Source organism: Apodemus sylvaticus, chromosome X (genome assembly GCF_947179515.1).
Source record: "Apodemus sylvaticus chromosome X, mApoSyl1.1, whole genome shotgun sequence".
NCBI lineage: Eukaryota > Metazoa > Chordata > Mammalia > Rodentia > Muridae > Apodemus > Apodemus sylvaticus.
In genome coordinates, this window is record NC_067495.1 from 51,262,076 (window position 1) to 51,278,232 (window position 16,157).

At 37.5% G+C, this 16,157-nt stretch overlaps 1 pseudogene; it reads left to right on the forward strand.

Annotated features, from left to right (window-relative positions):
• Positions 1-1,087: 1,087 nt before the first annotated feature.
• The window catches only part of LOC127674467 (rho GTPase-activating protein 7-like), a 34,209-nt pseudogene continuing 19,139 nt past the window's right edge, over positions 1,088-16,157 (forward strand).

Below are 16,157 nucleotides of genomic sequence, written 5' to 3' on the forward strand. Positions count from 1 at the left end.
AGACCAGTATTGGACTGGACCTGAAGACTCTCTTCTCAACACATGCCAAAAATCACCTGGATCAGAGAAATCCACTTTTGAGCAACATGCAAAAGCATTTCATCTTGAAGACATCTTGATCACTCTGGAAGCCATACCTATAACTGAACCACATGGACCAGGTGAACCTGATTACATTTTACGTGAGATTTGTGAAGAAACCACTGTACCCACAGCTTCTTATGAAGTAAGTGAAGTAACACCCAAGCCTGAAGTAAATTCACTTGAAACACATCAAGAAGTATGTGAAGAAGAGAAATGTTCACCTGAAGCTTACCAGGAAATGCCTGGGATTGAAGACCTTTATAATAAAAGACACCAGAATAGTGATGAACCTTATGACTTCTTCCTAGAAGAAATTCAATAAATTGATGCATCTGACGACCAAGACATTGGGACACACCAGAATGTTAACACTTAAACTTTCAGGAAAAAGGAAAAAGTTTAAATAGAACCAAAACTATCAGGAATTTCATTTCCTTCTCAAGGGTTTTGTCCCCAAAATAATATCTAGTGTTATGCTTTGCTTTTATAATATTCCATCATAAAATTATATTTCAACAGATATCAATATTTTCATGTGTGTTATTTTCTCTAGCTGTTATAGAAATCTCTTCAATTTGCATTGTAATGAACTTAATTTTTTGCCATTTATGGAACATGTCAGAGAGAACTATATTTTATGTTCCAAATGGAAACAATAATTTTAGTGCATGTCCACGCATGTGTATATGCTATGCTGTACTTAATTATGTATATGTATATATGGCAGAGATGTCTGAGGCTTATTTTGAGAAGATGCAAATAAGAGAATAGAAAAGGCTTTGTAATTGATTTTTTCCTATAAGAACGTATATTAATGTGGTTAATTTTTCTTCTTTATCAGTAGGATAAAGAATTTGTCAGGACAGAGTCAAGTTTGGTTAGCCAAGAAAACCACTTCAAGAGGGACTCATTCCAACCCCAATAGTGTTCTTTTTATTTTACACTTTTGTAATCTTTTTCTGACTAAGGCCAACGATTTTTTGATCACCCCTGAGTAGTCAACATGGCAACAACATTCCTCACCTATGGCTGTACAGAATCCTCCCTGCTGGAGGAACAGCAAGTCTAGGCCTCTTCTGTAAAACTATTTCTGCTAGAGAGGATAGGGATCCTGCAAGGCTTTGATGGACTTTTCCATTTCCTGTATATCTGCATCTATAGCCATTTGTAAAACCTTGTAATTTTTATCTTGGAGGGAAAAGGCTGAGTCCCCTATATTAGCAGCTCTGGTGAGCCAAGAAAAAACATAGTAGCACAGGAGGAAATGGCCACTCTTTTTATCTGAATGTTTGGAAGTGTTAGCTGGTTGATGACATCATCCCAAGAGTAATACACTCTAGCTACAGGGTGGTCCTAAAACACATTGAGAAGAAGACATAAAGCCTGCAACAAAGCGATTATTTCTTCCTTATTTTGATGGTTTTTCCTTCAGTAGTCAATAATCCCATCACTTGGCATATGGATCCATGCATATGAGCAGTAGCAAAGGCATATCTGTTGTCAGTATAAATGTTAACTGTGGCTTGTTTTCCCAGGTTTAAAGCTTGGATTAGATTCCTTAGTTCAGATTTCTAAACCGAAGTTCCCAGAGGCACAGCAGTTGCCCAAGTGTAAATCAACTGCTGCTGCCCCTGCATCCAATTCCATTCTGGATGAAGCTGCTCCCATCCATGAAGTATATATGTTCCATATCTTGCCAGGGCATGATGATCAATTCTGGTTTCATGTTCTGGATGAGCCCTAGAATTATAAGACAATCATGATGCACATATGAGGATGGGTCAGATAAAAGGGTGGCTGGGTTTAGGGCAGATGATGGGTCATATCTTATGCAATGGGACTCAAATGTGGAGCACCAAATTGCACCAGTCTGGCATTGGACAGCTACCAGGCTGGTATTCTTGAGGATTCCCTTAATAGCAGTGAGGGTGGTTATAACAAGTTCCTGCCCCATGGAAATTTTGTCAGAATCCTTGACTAGCAGGGCAGTGGCAGCTATGATGTGGAGGTAGGATAGGCATCCTTGGGCCACTGGGGCCAGCTTCTTCTTCTTTTTTTTTTTTTATTCAATATAATTTATTTACATTTCAAATGATTTCCCCTTTTCTAGCCCCCCCGCCACTCCCCGATAGTCCCGTAAGCCCCCTTCTCTTCCCCTGTCCTCCCTCCCACCCCTTCCCACTTCCCCGTTCTGGTTTTGCCGAATACTGTTTCACTGAGTCTTTCCAGAACCAGGGGCCACTCCTCCTTTCTTCTTGTATCTCATTTGATGTGTGGATTATGTTTTGGGTATTCCAGTTTTCTAGGTTAATAACCACTTATTAGTGAGTGCATACCATGATTCACCTTTTGAGTCTGGGTTACCTCACTTAGTATGATGTTCTCTAGCTCCATCCATTTGCCTAAGAATTTCATGAATTCATTGTTTCTAATGGCTGAATAGTACTCCATTGTGTAGATATACCACATTTTTTGCATCCACTCTTCTGTTAAGAATTTCATGAATTCATTGTTTCTAATGGCTGAGTAGTACTCCATTTTGTATATATACCACAGTTTTTGTATCCCTCCATTGAGGGACATCTGAGTTCTTTCCAGCTTCTGGCTATTATAAATAGGGCTGCTATGAACATAGTAGAGCATGTATCCTTATTACATGCTGGGAAATCCTCTGGGTATATGCCCAGGAGTGGTATAGCAGGGTCCTCTGGAAGTGTTGTGACCAGTTTTCTGAGGAACCACCAGACTGATTTCCAAAGTGGTTGTACCAATTTGCAATCCCACCAGCAGTGGAGGAGTGTTCCTCTTTCTACACATCCTCACCAATACCTGCTGTCTCCTGAGTTTTTCATCTTAGCCATTCTGACTGGTATGAGGTAAAAATCTCAGGGTTGTTTTGATTTGCATTTCCCTAATGACTAATGATGCTAAACATTTCTTAAGGTGTTTCTCAGCCATCCAAAGTTCTTCAGGTGAAAATTCTTTGTTTAGCTCTGCACCCTATTTTTAATAGGGTTATTTGTTTTTCTGGGGTCTAACTTCTTGAGTTTTTGTATATATTGGATATTAGTCCTCCGTCGGATGCAGGGTTGGTGAAGATCCTTTCCCCAATTTATTGCTTGCTGTTTTGTCCTTTTGAAGGTGTCCTTTGCCTTACAGAAACTGTAATTTTATGAGGTCACATTTGTCATTTCTAGACCTTAGAGCATACACTATTGGTGTTCTGTTTTGCCCCTGTGCCCAAGACCTCAAGGTCTTCCCCAGTTTCTTTTCCATTAGTTTCAGTGTGTCTGGCTTTATGTGGAGGTCCTCGATCCACTTGGAGTTGAGCTTAGTATAAGGAGACAAGAAAGGATCAATTCACATTCTTCTGCATGCTGACCTCCAATTGAACCCGCACCATTTGTTGAAAAGGCTATCTTTTTTCCACTGGATGTTTTCAGCTCCTTTGTCAAGGATCAAGTGACCATAGGTGTGCAGGTTCATTTCTGGGTCTTCAATCATATTTCATTTATCCTCCTGCCTGTCACTGTGCCAATGCCATGCAGTTTTTAGCACTATAGCTCTATACTATTGCTTGAGGTCCAGGATACTGATTCCCCCAGAAGTTCTTTTACTGTTGAGAATAGTTTTAGCTAACCTGGGTGTTTTTTGTTATTCCAGATGAATTTGAGAATTGCTCTTTCTACCTCTATGAAGAACTGAGTTGGAATTTTGATGGGTATTGTGTTGAATCTGTATTTTGCTTTTGGCAAGATGGCCATTTTAACTATATTAATCCTGGCAATCCATAAGCATGGAAGATTTTTCCATTTTCTTAGGTCTTCTTCAATTTCCTTCTTCAGAGACCTGAAGTTCTTGTCATGCAAATCTTTCACTTGTTTGGTTAGAGTCACACCAAGATACTTTATATCATTTGTGGCTATTGTGAAGGGTGTAATTTCCCTAATTTCTTTCTCAGCCTGCTTATCCTTTGAGTATAGGAAGGCTATCTCATCTCCTTGTACATAACTCAAGTCCAAGAGGATGAAAAACTGATGAAATATTAGATAAACTGATGCTTACAGAGGAGCAATTTGGGATCAACCTTGAACACATGGGCACAGTGGAGGAAAATTTCCTGAATAGAACACCAATGGCTTAAGCTCCAAGAACAAGAATTGACAACTGAATTCATATAATTCTTAGGCAAATGAATGGACAGGGAAAGTATCATCTTTAGCAAGATAACCCAATCACAACGGAACACACATGGTATGCACTCACTGATTAGTGGATATTTGCCAAAATCTCAAAATAAACAAGTTACAATTCAGAGAACACAGGAAGCTCAAGAAGAGCTTCATAGTAATTGTGGCTTCATAGAAGGAGTTGGGTAATGGCCATCTTGCCAAAAGCAATCTACAGATTCAACGCAATCCCCATCAAAATTCCAACTCAGTTCTTCATAGAGGTAGAAAGAGCAATTCTCAAATTCATCTAGAATAACAATCAGATTAATGGAATAGGATTGAAGATCCAGAAATGAACCCATACACCTATGCTCACTTGATCTTCGACAAAGGAGCTGAAAGCATCCACTGGAAAAAAGATAGCCTTTTCAACAAATGGTGCTGGTTCAACTGGAGGTCAGCATGCAGAAGAATGCGAATTGATCCATCCTTATCTTCTTGTACTAAGCCCAACTCCAAGTGGATCAAGGACTTCCACATAAAGCCAGACACACTGAAACTAATAGAAAAGAAACTGGGGAAGACCCTTGAGGACATCAGTACAGGGGGAAAGTTCCTGAACAGAACACCAATAGCTTACGCTCTAAGATCAAGAATTGACAAATGGGACCTCATAAAATTACAAAGTTTCTGTAAGAGAAAGGATACCATCAAAAGGACAAAACGGCAACCAACAAATTAGGAAAAGATATTCACCAACCCTACATCTGACAGAGGGCTAATATCCAATATATACAAAGAACTCAAGAAGTTAGACCTCATAAATAAATTAAATAACTAGTTTTGCAAGAAAAAAAAAGAAGTTAAACCTCAGAAAACCAAATAACCCTATTAAAAAATGGGGTACAGAGTTAAACAAAGAATTTTCACCTGAAGAACTTTAGATGGCTGAGAAGCATCTTACAAAATATTCAACATCATTATTCATTAAGGAAATGCAAATCAAAGCAACCCTGAGATTTCACCTCACAGCTGTCAGAATAGCTAAGATTAAATCTCAAGAGAGATAAGGTGTTGGCGAGGATGTAGAGAAAGAAGAACACTCTTCCACTGCTGGTGGGGTTGCAAATTGGTACATCCACTCTGGAAATCAGTCTGGTGGTTCCTCAGAAAACTGGGCACGTCCCTTCAGGAGGACCCTGCTGTACCACTCCTGGGCATATACCCAGAGGATTCCCCAGCATTTAATAAGGATACATGCTACACTATGTTCATAGCATCCCTATTTATAATAGCCAGAAGCTGGAAAGAACACAGATGTCCCTCAAGAGAGGAATGGATACAAAAAAATGTGGTATTTATACATAATGGAGTTCTATTCAGCCATTAAAAACAATGAAATTCTTAGACAAATGGATGGAGATGGAGAACATCATCCTAAGTGAGGTAACCCAGTCTCAAAAGATCAATCATGGTATGCACTCACTGATAAGTGGATATTAGCCTGGAAGCTTGGAATAACCAAGACCCAATACACATATCAAATGATGTCCAAGAAGAAGGAAGGAGTAGTGCAAAGTTCTGGAAAGGCTCAGTGCAGCAGTGAAGGGGAATACCAGAACAGGGAATTGGAAAGGCGTAGATGGGGGAACAGGTGGAGGTAAGAGGTCTTATGGGACTTTCGGGGAGGGGGATCTAGGAAGCTGGAAATTATTTGAAATATAAATAACGAATATATCGAATAATAAAAGAGAATGAATTGATTTGCATTTCTCTTCATTCTGACCTCCAGGTGGTCCAGCACAATTGTTTAAAAAAAAGCTGGAATTCCCTTTTCTCAGAGGATTATATCTTACTTTGTTGTTAGCATGCAACATACTGTGTTTCCCTGTGGCATTTTCATACATATGCAAATATACTTTGCTTTTATTTTTTATATTTTTTTATTCTTATTATTTTTATTTATTTTCTATATTCTTTGTTTATATTCTAAAAGCTTTCCCCTTTCCCAGTTCCCCAACCCCCATATGTCCCATATGTCCTCTTCTCTACATCCATTCTCCTATATTTCCCCCACCCTTTTCTCTGTCCTGGTACTCCCCTACAATGCTGGATCAAGCCTTTCCAGGATCAGGGCCCTCTTCTTCCTTCTTCATGGGAATCATTTGATATGCTAATTGTATTTTCAGTATTCAGAGCTTCAGGGCTAATTAATATCTGCTTATCAATGATTGCATTCCATGTGTATTCTTTTGTGATTGTGTTACCTCCTTAGGATGATATTTTCCAGTCCCATCCATTTGCCTAAAAAATTCATGAATTCATTGTATTTAATTGCTGAATAGTACTCAATTGTGTATATATACCACATTTTCTGTATCCATTCCTCCACTGAGGGATATCTGGGTTCTTTCCAGCTTCTGGCTATTATAAATAAGGCTGCTATGAACATAGTGGAGCATGTGTCCTTATTGCATGCTGAAGAATCCTCTGGGTATATGCCCATAAGTGGTATAACAGGGTCCTCAGGAAGTGTCATGCCCAGTTTTCTGAGGAACCGCCAAACTGATTTCCAAAGTGGTTGCACCATCTTGCAATTCTTAAGGTACTTCTCCGCCATCCAAATTTCTTCAGGCAAAAATTCTTTGTTTAGGTCTGTACCCCATTTTTAATAGGGTGATTTGGTTCCCTGGTTTTCTGAGGTCTAACTTCTTTTTTTTTCTTGCAAAACTAATTATTTAATTTATTTATGAGGTCTAACTTCTTGTGTTCTTTGTATATATTGGATATTAGCCCTCTATCTGATGTAGGGTTGGTGAAGATCTTTTTCCAATTTGTTGGTTGCCATTTTGTCCTTTTGACTGAGTCCTTTGCCTTACAGAACATTTGTAATTTTATGAGATCCCATTTGTCAATTCTTGATCTTAGAGCATAAGCTATTGGTGTTCTGTTCAGGAACTTTTCCCCTCTGCCTATGTCCTCAAGGATTTTCCTCAGTTTCTTTTCTACTACTTTCAGTGTGTCTGGTTTTATGTGGAGGTCCTTGATCCACTTGGAGTTGAGCTTAGTACAAGGAGATAAGAATTCATCAATTTGCATTCTCCTGCACGCTGACCTCCAGTTGAACCAGCACCATTTGTTGAAAAGGCTATCTTTTTTCCATTGGATGTTTTCCACTCCTTTGTCAGGTCAAGTGACCATAGGTATGTGGATTCATTTCTGGGTCTTCAATTCTATTCCATTGGTCCACTTGTCTATCCCTGTGCCAATACCATGCAGTTTTTAACACTATTGCTCTGTAGTATTGCTTGAGGTCTGGCATACTAATTCCCCCAGAAGTTCTTTTAAAGTTGAGAATAGTTTTAGCTATCCTGGGTTTTTTTTGTTGTTGTTGTTGTTGTTTGTTTGTTTGTTTTTCCAGATAAACTTGAGAATTGCTTTATCTAACTGTGAAGAACTGAGTTGGGACTTTGATGGGGATTGCATTGAATCTGTATATTGTTTTTGGCATGAAGGCCATTTTAACTATATTAATCCGGCCAATCCACAAGCATGGCAGATTTTTCCAGTTTCTGAGATCTTCGTCGATTTCTTTCTTCAGATACCTGAAGTTCTTGTAGTAAAGATCTTCACTTATTTGGTTAGAGTCAAACCAAGACTCTACTTTATATTGTATGTGACTATTGTGAAGGGTGTCATTTCCCTATCTTCTTTCTCAGCCTGCTTATCCTTTGAGTATAGGAAGGCAACTGATTTGCTTGAGTTGATTTTATAAACTGCCACTTTGCTGAAGTTGTTTATCAGCTGTAGGAGTTCTCTGGTGGAGTTTTTTTGGGTGACTTAAGTAGACTATCATGTCATCTGAAAATAGAGATAATTTTACTTCTTCCTTTCCAATTTGTATCCTTTTGACCTCCTTATGTTGTCTAATTGCTCTAACTAGAACTTCAAGTACTATATTGAAAACATATGGAGAGAGAGGGCAGCCTTGTCTAGTCCCTGATTTTAATGAGATTGCTTCAAGTTTCTCTCCATTTAGTTTGATATTAGCTACTGGTTTGCTATATTTTGCTTTAATTATGTTTAGGTATGGGCCTTGAATTCCTTTTCTTTCCACGACTTTTAGCATGAAAGGATGTTGGATTTTGTCAAATGCTTTTTCAGCATTTAATGAAATGATCATATGTTTTTTTTCTTTGAGTTTGTTTATGTAGTGGGTTGCATTGATGGATTTCTGTATATTGAACCATCCCTGCATCCCCGGGATGAAGCCCACTTGATCATGGTGGATGATTATGTTGATGTGTTCTTTGATTCGGGTGGCAAGAATTTTATTGACTATCTTTGCATCAATATTCATAAGGGAAATTGGCTTGAAGTTCTCTTTCTTGGTTGGATCTTTGTGTGGTTTTCTTATCAGTGTAATTGTGGCTTCATAGAAGGTGTTGGATAGAGTTCCTTCTGTTTCTATTTTGTGGAATAGTTTGAAGAGTATTGGTGTTAGGTCTTCTATGAAGGTCTATAGAATTCTGCCCTGAAACCATCTGTCCCATGCTTTTTTTTTTTTTTTTTTTTTTTTTTTTTTTTTTTTGGTTGGGAGATTTTCTATGACCCCTTTTATTTCTTTAGGAGTTATGGGACTGTTATTTGATCCTGATTTAATTTTGGTGTTTGGTATCTGTCTATGAAATTGTCTATTTCCTCCAGATTCTCCAGTTGTGTTGAGTATAGGCTTTGGTAGTAAGATCTGATGATTTTTTGAATTTCCTCAGTTTCTGTTGTTATATCTCTCTTTTCATTTCTAATTTTGTTAATCTGGATACTGTCTCTGTGCCCTTTGGTTAGTCTGGCTAACCAAAGGGTTTATCTATCTTGTCGATTTTCTCAAAGAACCAGCTCCTGGTTTTGTTGATTCTTTGTATGGCTCTCTTAGTTTCTACTTGATTGATTTCAGCCCCGAGTTTGATGATTTACTGCCTTCTACTCCTCCTGGGTGAATTCGCTTCTTTTTGATCCAGGGCTTTCAAGTGTGTCATTACGCTGCTAGTGGATGCTCTCTCCATTTTCTTTTTGGAGGCACTCAGGGCTATGAGTTTTCCTCTTAGCACTGCTTTCACTGTGTCCCATAGTTTTGGGTATGTTGTGTCTTCATTTTCATTAAATACTAAAATGTCTTTGATTTCTTTCTTTATTTCTTCCTTGACCAATATATCATTGAGTAGAGTATTGTTCAGTTTGCATGTGTATGTGGGCTTTCTGTTGTTTTTGTTGCTATTGAAGACCACTTTTACTCTATAGTGATCTGATAGGAGGCATGGGATTAGTTCGATCTTCTTATATTTGTTGAGATCTGTCTTGTGAACAATTATATGGTTAATTTTGGAGAAGGTACCATGAGGTACTGAGAAAAAGGTATATTCTTTTGCTTTAGGGTGAGATAATATATATATATCTGATAACTCTAATTGGTCCAAAGCTTCAATTAGTTTCTCTGTCTCCCTGTTTAGTTTTTGTTTTCATGATCGGTCCATTGAGGACAGTGTAGTCTTGAAATCACCCACAATTATTGTGTTAGGTGCAATGTCTGCTTTGCGCTTTAGTAAAGTTTCTTTTATGAATAAGGGTGCCTTTGCATTTGGAGCATATATGTTGAGGATTGAGAGTTTTTCTTGGTGTCTTTTTCCTTTGACCAGCAAGAAGTGTCTCTTAGTGTCTCTTTTGGTGACTTTAGGTTGAAAGTCAATTTTATCTGACATTAGAATGGCTACTCCGGCTTGTTTCCTTGAGATCATTTACTTGTAAAATTGTCTTATAGCCTTTTGCTCTAAGGTAGTGTTTGTCTTTGACACTGAGGTGTGCTTCCTTATGCAGTAAAATGTTAAGATCCTGTTTACATATCCAGTCTGTTAGTCTAGGTCTTTTTATTGGGGAATTGAATCCATTGATGTTAAGAGATATTAAGGAATAGTGATTATTACTTCCTGCTATTTTTGATGTTATCTTTTATATTTGATTGGTTATCTTCTTTTGGGTTTGATGAAAGGTTACTCTCTTGCATTTTCCATGGTGAAGTTTCCCTCCTTGTATTGGTGTTTTCCTCTTATTATCCTTTGTAGGGCTGGGTTTGTGGTAAGATATTGGGTGAACTTGGTTTTGTCATGGAATATCTTGGTTTCTACATCTATTGCGATTGAGAGTTTTGCTGGGTATAGTAATTTTGGCTGGCATTTGTGTTCTCTTAGAGTCTGCATGAAATCTTCCTAGGATCTTCTAGCTTTCATAGTCTCTGGTGAGAAGTCTGGTGTGATTCTGATAGGTCTTCCTTTATATGGTACTTGGCCTCTTTCTTTTACTGCCTTTAATATTCTTTCTTTGTTTAGTACATTTGGGGTTTTGATTATTATATGACAGGATGTATTTCTGTTTTGGTCCAGTCTGTTTGTAGATCTGTAGGCTTCTTGTATAATCATGGGTATCTCTCTCTTTAGATTAGGGAAGTTTTCTTCCATAATTTTATTGAAGATATTTGCTGGCCCTTTAAGTTGTAAATCTTCACTCTCATCTATACCTATAATCCTTAGGTTTGGCCTTCTCATTGTGTCCTGGATTTCCTGGATGTTTTGGGTTACAAGCTTTTTGCATTTTGCATTTTCTTTGACCGTTGAGTCCATGGTTTCTATGGTATCTTAGGCATCTGAGATTCTTTCTTCTATCTCTTGTATTCTGTTGTTGATATTTGCATTTACGGTCCCTGATTTCTTCCCAAGCTTTTCTATCTCCAAAATTGTCTCCCTTTGTGATTTCTTAGTTGTTTCTACTTCTGTTTTATGATTCTGGATGTTTTTGCTCAGTTCCTTCACTTGCTTGTTTGTGCTTTCCTGTAATTCTTTGAGAGATTTTTGTGTTTCTTCTTTTATGACTTCTGCCTGTTGATCAAAGTTCTCCTGCATTTTTTCAACTGATTTTTGCATTTCCTTCTTATTGGCTACTATTGTGTGACCCATATTCTCCTGATTTTTTTTTAAGTGATTTTTGTGTTTCCCTTCTAAGGGCTTCTAGCTTTTGATCATTTTTCTCCTGAATTTCTTTAAGAGATTTATTTATGTCCTTCATGTGTTCTTGTAACAGCATCATGACCAGTGATTTTACATCCAAATCTTGCTTTTCTGGTGTGTTGGGGTATCCAGGACTTGCTATTAATGGAGAATTGGGTTTAGATGCTGCCCTTTTACCTTGATTTCTGTTAGTACCGATCCTACATTTGCCTTTTTTTAAAAATTTATTGATATATTTATTTACATTTCAAATGATTTCCCCTTTTCTGGACCCCCACTCCCCGAAAGTCCCATCAGTCCCCTTCCCTCCCCCTGTTTTCCCACCCAACCCTTCCCACTTCCCTGTTCTGATTTTGCTCTATACTGCTTCACTGAATCTTTTCAGAACAAGGGGCCACTCCTCCTTTCTTCTTGTACCTCATTTGATGTGTGGATTATGTTTTGGGTATTCCAGCTTTCTAGGTTAATATCCACTTATTTGTGAGTGCATACCATGATTCACCTTTTGAGTCTGGGTTACCTCACTTAGTATGATGTTCTCTAGCTCCATCCATTTGCCTAAGAATTTCATGAATTCATTGTTTCTAATGGCTGAATAGTACTCCATTGTGTATATATACCACATTTTTTGCATCTACTCTTCTGTTGAGGGATACCTGGGTTCTTTCCAGCATCTGGCAATTATAAATAGGGCTGCTGTGAACATAGTAGAGCATGTATCCTTATTACATGGTGGGGAATCCTCTGGGTATATGCCCAGTAGTGGTATAGCAGGATCTTCTGGAAGTGAGGTGCCCAGTTTTCGGAGGAACCGCCAGAGTGATTTCCAGAGTGGTCCTGGTTATACCAACACACCAGAGAAACAAGATTTGGATTTAAAATTACTGATCATGATGCTGCTAGAAGAACACAAAAAGGACATAAATGAATCTCTTAAAGAAATACAGGGGAACATGAATAATCTAGAAACCTGTATAATGGAAACAGAAAAATCACTTAAAGAAATGCAGGAGAATAAGGCTCAAGAGATAGAAGCCAATAATGAAAAAAGGCAAAAAAAAAAAAAAAAAAACTTAAAGAAATGCAGGAGAACTTGAGTCAAGAGGCAGAAGTCATGAAAGAGGTAACATAAAAATCTCTTAAAGAATTACAGGAAAACACAAACAAACAAATGATGTAACTGAGCAAAACCATCCTGGATCTAAAAAAACAGAAGTAGAAACAACTAAGAAATCACAAAGGGAGACAACTTTGGAGATAGAAAACCTTGAGAAGAAATCGGGGGCCATAGATGCAAATATAAAAAACAGAATACAAGAGATGGAAGAGAGAATTTCAGATGCCGAAGATACCATAGAAACCATTGACTCAACAGTCAAAGAAATTGCAAAATGCAAAAAGCTTGTATCCCAGAACATCCAGGAAATCCAGGATACAATGAGAAGACCAAACCTAAGGATTATAGGTATAGATGAGAGTCAAGATTTACATTTGCCTTTTGCCATCTAGATCTCACTTGTGTTAGTTGGTCTTGCTGTCAATGCAGGACTGACCCGTGCAAGATGCCTCCCTGCAGCCAGTCTCCAGATGCACCACTGGCCCTCTGTACTCCTTGGGAACAGGGTGCATGACCCAGGCTGCTCATGATCTAGAGGTGGTGACTGGAAGGCTCCCTCCAGAGGCCTCTGGATGGATCCTCTGATCTGTGGGGTCAGATGGACTCACTCGACCAAGCTGCCTCCCCGTGGCCATACACTTTGCTTTTATTAATCCTCCTCTATTGCCACCCTTCCTTTCTCAAAATACCCCACATTGTGTATATATACCACTATCTGCTTTAGTATGATATATATCCCATTGTGCTCTCATTGTTGTTTTGCAGATGTTGAAACATTAGTTGTCATTGAATTTGCTACTGATGAGAGGAAGTCTTGATAGAGAAACTCACAATAACATGATTTTTGTCAGTTTTACCTGGTCCTTCACTTTAAACCTTATGACCTTTAGTGAAACAAATAGAAAGAAAATGTCCATGTTATTTAAGTTCCTTCTTTGAACTAACTTTAATCTAATACTACCTGAGAACATCATTCAATCTCTAAATCAAAAGAGAAGCTTTTAAATGTCTTATTTAATATGAGCTATTTTCCAATGCACCTCGGAATAGAAGCATGGTAATCTACTTTCATTGCTATTTGATTGTATGGTTTATAAATGTTCTCAAAAAAATGGCAATTCCTGCTGTGGCTTTTTGACTTGAAGAATATTGGCATTTTTATTGCACAAAAACAAGTGAATATGTCAGAAATCATTTCCTGAGCTTGAACAATAAACAGAAAGTTATTTGGTGTCTTTGGAAAACAAGACTAGTTTGAAGAATTGAAAAATGGGAATGGAGACAGATATCCTTTTTTTTTTTCATTTAAGAACTCAGACCACATCACAAAATAAATGGACTTTTCTCAGAGAATAACAATAGGTAATCATAAATGCACTCAGTAAGTTACTGCTCCACATGGGTTTGTCTTACAAAGATCAATCTGTGCTATTCTTCACATCTGGTCACAACTACCAACCTGAAAACAAATAGACAACATTGGCAATGAGTTGGGGAAACAAATAGATGCTGTTTGTCTATTTGTCTTGCTCATAGCCATGGGTTTTAAACCAAAACTAAATTTTGAACAGGTTAGTATCACACAGTTGAAGTAAACTGTTATATTAATAAAACCCAGATTTACCACAAACCTTGTTTTCCTACAGTAAAAAAAGTTACACACACACACACACACACACACACACAGAGAGGGGGGGTGGAGAGGTAAACTCAATGTAAGTGTATTTTAATACTCTTAAATATGCAAGTTTTCGGAAGTTAGATTACTTATTTACAAATTTACAAAGCAGAAATATTATTTACAAAGCAGAAAGTACATTCTAACTACTAATTTTAAAAGATAATGCCATAGTTAAGAAAGTGACTTTGATTTTTAATTCAACAGTATTTGTGGCTACTAGTCAATCTTGACTAAATATGGAAATGACACTTAGTTAATTCCAGAAACTGCCTAACAGCTAACTCAGGATTCATTAGCTGTAAACTGTTCATTTGAGCAAGGTGACTCATTAGGCTGTTACATTAAGTTAATGTTAAATTATGTAGGAAAAGAACAAAGCTTTATAAACAAAATGAACAAAATGCAAGATTTTCTAGAAATGTCACAATTTGTTATGGTTAATGATATGGATATGTACAATATAATCATAAAATACGGTAGTCTCCTTCTGTGTGAACCTTCATGATTGCTGCATGACTTCAATGAAATAGCAAATGATCTGCTCAAAACATATTGTATGTTTCAGATCCCGAAAACTTAGCTATGTGATAAAATGTGTTCAGGAGCACTAAGTATATAGAGTTAAGGACAGAATGATTTAAAGAACTGGCCATGTTCACTCCTGAGTATTACTATCCCTCCTTCATACATGCATATGTTTTAATGGGGAGTTCATTTTATTGATATTTTGACACAGGGTCTCAATATTTAGTATAGGCTGAAAAACTTACCTCTGATAGTCCAGTATTAGGATTATAGGAACACATTACCATGCCTGGTTCTCAGGGAATTTCCTGGACTCAGGGGCTCAAAGTTTAATTACAAATAATTATCCATTATATACTTACCTGACACTTTAACAAAAGTTTCTTGCTAATGTTGCATTTGATTGATATGGCCTTGAAGAAAACAAAAGCAAGACAAAATCGTCTCAATTGGCAAGCATTTAATATTTCATATTTTTGTAAGAAAGGATAGCCCATAGTTCAGCATGGTGCCATATATATTTAATCCCAAGACTCAATAAGCAGAGGCAGGTAGATGGATATCTGTTCATTTGATGCTATGCTGGTCTATATAGTGAGTTCTTGGACATCCAATCTATATATACTGGCCCTGTATCAAACAAAACACAAAGCAAGAAATCAAAATAAGAAAGCAGGAAAAAGAAACAAAAAGAAACAAAAAGAAAGAAAGAAAGAAAGAAAGAAAGAAAGAAAGAAAGAAAGAAAGAAAGAAAGAAAGAAAGAAAGAAAGAAAGAAAGAAAGAAAGGAAGGAAGGAAGGAAGGAAGGAAGGAAGGAAGGAAGGAAGGAAGGAAGGAAGGAAGGAAGGAAGGAAGGAAGGAAGGAAGCCCTGAAGTACATGACAATAATATAACAGATTCTAGTAGCAGAGAATTTAACTACATGAACAGACACCTAAAAGGGTGAAGATTCCATCACACAGATTGACATACACAATAGATTTTTATACACTCAATCTGTCCATAATAATTTTTGTAGACCCTAATCACATTGATGATATAAGTAATAAACAGGAGGTTATGATGAAAATAACTTTTGTGATTAGAACTATAGACTATTTTACTTCAGATTTCCAAACATCTAAGCACTCATCTGAGAATGCTAAAATGTGTGTTTTCACTCTGTAATATATTTCTCTTGAGTTATACGAGACTGACATACATAATTTCATTTTGTTAATGTCATTAGGGGAAAAGAAAGCCAAATGATGGAGAAACAAGGGAAAGTACAGTGTTAATTGAAATAATTAATTTGAATTACTGACAGAAAAAAATACCACTGTGGTGAATAAGAAAGAGAGAAAGTGATTTTCTCTCTAGCTACTGAGCAGGCAAGTACAGCCAGGAGCACAGGGAACACAGGAGTGACAGAAGAACTAGGACAGGGTCCACCAGGCACCCACCTACACCAAGGAGCTGGGCATGCCACAGCCAACTGTGTACTGATCCTGCCAGTAAGAACAGCTCTGCAGGGAATAATTTGA